Here is a 3,038-nt window from a genome sequence, read left to right as displayed (position 1 = left end):
TAGTGAGGCTCGGACTAGGGGAATGTGCTCGGGATATCGGTGCTTGGAAAGCTTGGGACACAGGTAAGAAATCTATTGTACCCGTAGAGCTTGTGTTGCAGGGCACGACCCTATATGATTGTGTTGCAGGGTGTAGCCCTTTTGATTGAGTTTATTCATGTTTAAGTATATGCTTAATTATGCTATGTGTGCATATATGTGAAGAATGGCAAGAGCCGGGAACGTCAAGGGCCGGGAATGGCGAAGGCCGAGAACGACAAGGGATCGGGAGCAGCGTTTAGCACACGGAGTGAAATTTCTAGGGCAAGACCCTAAAGGATACATGGGATATCCTCACGGTGTGGACTGCGAACCCAGGGCCTGGTAAAGCACCTGGGACGACATGACCGTATGTGGTTAGCCTGATGATGGCTGGTTTATATGTTAAATGTGTAATATGCATATGTTATCTGGTTACCGCAAGTTACGTTTTTGGGCCATATCGTTAGTAAGAAGGGGATTCTGGTTGACCCAAGTAAGATTGAGGTAGTGAGATTGGCCTAGACCGAACAGTGTTCCTGAAGTGAGGAATTTCCTGGGATTGGCAGGGTATTATCGGCGGTTTGTTGAGGGGTTCTCCAGGATAGCTACGCCGTTGACAGAATTGACAAAGAAAAAGACAAAGTATGTTTGGACAGACAAATGTCAGAATAGTTTCAAGGAATTGAAGCGGCGACTGATCACCTCGCCAGTATTGAGTTTTCCGATAGATAATGAGAAGTTTGTGGTTTGTTGTGATGCTTCCAAACAGGGTTTAGGGTGTGTGCTGATGCAAGCTGGTAAGGTGATAGCCTATGCATTGAGACAGTTAAAGGAGTATGAGCAAAGATACCCCACGCATGATCTGGAGTCGGCAACGGTGGTATTCGCACTTAAAATTTGGAGACAAGATCTGTATGGTGAGAAGTGTGAGATATACACCGACCATAAGAGTTTGAAGTACTTCTTTACTCAGAAGGATCTGAATATGCGCCAGAGATGATGGCTGGAGTTGGTTAAGGATTATGATTGTGACATCTTGTTTACCCAAAAAAAAATGGTTGCTGATGACGTGGAAGGGATTTCTCACACGTGGTTGACACGTGGCAGAAGTGTTGTTCGACTATCGACCAGAGGCACATCACTTCACCAGGGCTTAACTTTTAGATACGACCAGGCTGGTCGTATAATTTGATTTGCTTCCTTCTAGGATTGTAATCTTATAATAATTGCATTGCAGATTTCCTCATTATTACCTTAATACGCAGTTATTAAAGAAAGATATGGCCCGTTGGCCCATGTAACCCTCCTTGAGCCTATAAATATACAGGAAATAGCTCAAGGAAGGGACTTTTGATCCCTAAATTTCTTTGCGAAGATAGAGAGAGGAAGAGAGCTATAGTGCAATTATCCATCGTTTCATTGTATTTCTTCCAAGGTTTGTGAAACTCAAGAACCCTAGTTCTTTGATCACGGCTTTGAGATTCAATATTAATAATAGCACTAAGTGGACGTAGGTCACTACCATTCTTTGGGGCCGAACCACAATATATCCTTGGTGTTTTCTTCTTTTCCATTGGATTATCTTTCTTTATTGTCGTTTTATCTTTTGTCGTACATTTGACTCCGTGTCGTTGGCCAAATCAAGGATCAACATTGTGGTGCTTTCATTGAGAGTTGAACTCAAGACCTCCCGCTTACTAAACAGGTGCTTTAATCAACTGAGCTATGAAAGCACCAGAATGTTGACCCTTGATTTGGCCAGCGACACGCACTTTCCTGACTAACACCACTTATATCTCAAACGTGGGGAAATACCATCCAGAGTACTTTTGGACCACTGACATGGTCGCGAACATCTTGGCCTTCACACAAGGAGGTACAGTCTTTGTACCACTATTTGTTTATCTTTCTTCAATTTTTTGCTGCATTTCCCTTAGAAATTTAGTGTGTTTTAGGCCCATGGTTGCGACCAGACCCTACTCCAGACATGGAGATCCGATCAGCCCTCCAGGCTAGCATGAGCGACATAGAGAAAGTGTCAAACAACTGGTCACAGAGGCCAATCTGAGACTGGTCGGCCTTTTGGCTCCTCTCCAGGATGTGAGGGAGTCAACAGCGGGAAGTGCCACTGGTGGAGAAGTCCCACGAGCAGCCCCTAATGAGTTAAAGCAAATGCAAAGTCCATGGCTGTTTGCAGTTTGGGGTATAGATCTAATTGGATCCTTGCCCACAAGAAAGGGTGGTGTCAAGTATGCTGTGGTTGCCGTCAATTACTTCACCAAGTGGGCCGAAGCTGAGCCACTTGCAACCATAATGACCAAAAAGGTGCTGGATTTCGTGATCAAAAATATCGTTTGACGCGATGGATTGCCAAGGAAAATCGTCTCGGATAACGACACACAGTTTGATAGTGATTTATTCACGGACTTTTGCGAATGGCATGGGATTATCAAGAGCTTTTCTTCAGTCGCTCATCCCCAAGAAAATGAACAAGTCAAAGCAGACAATAAAACGCTAAAGGATACTCTGAACAAAATACTGGAAGAAGCTAAGGGGGCATGGCCAGAACAATTGCCTGAAGTCCTTTGGTCGTACAGAACTTCCCACTGAACAGTGACAGGTCATACCCTATTTTCCCTGGCTTATGGGTATGAAGCATTGTTGCCTTTTGAGTTAGATCTGCCTTCGCATCGCAGAATAATGTACGATCAAGGCTCGAACAGCCAACTACTGATGGAATCCCTAGACTTGGTCGATGAGAAGCGTGAGCAAGCCTAACTCCGAGTAGCTTCGTACTAGCAAAAGGTCGCCCGGTATTTCAATTCAAAAGTGCGAGAAAGGAAATTCAATGTCGGAGATCTAGTACTTCAAAGAGTTTTCCTAAACACCCACGACCAAGCTGCTGGAGTACTCAGACCTAATTGGGAAGGGCCTTACCAGATTGAAGAAGTCCTCCATCTAGGCATCTACAAACTTGCTCGCCTAAATGGAGATCTCATTCCTCACTATTGGAATGG

At 44.5% G+C, this 3,038-nt stretch overlaps 1 non-coding gene across 1 annotated transcript; it reads right to left on the bottom strand.

Annotated features, from left to right (window-relative positions):
• Nucleotides 1-1,680: 1,680 nt before the first annotated feature.
• TRNAT-AGU (transfer RNA threonine (anticodon AGU)) lies at nt 1,681-1,754 on the bottom strand. Its single transcript has one exon. It is a non-coding gene; the product is annotated as a tRNA-Thr (tRNA).
• Between the last annotated feature and the right edge of the window lie 1,284 nt (nt 1,755-3,038).

Source organism: Humulus lupulus, chromosome 8 (assembly GCF_963169125.1).
Source record: "Humulus lupulus chromosome 8, drHumLupu1.1, whole genome shotgun sequence".
NCBI lineage: Eukaryota > Viridiplantae > Streptophyta > Magnoliopsida > Rosales > Cannabaceae > Humulus > Humulus lupulus.
The sequence above is the reverse complement of the archived record's forward strand: the minus strand, read 5'-3'. Positions and strand labels throughout refer to the sequence as shown.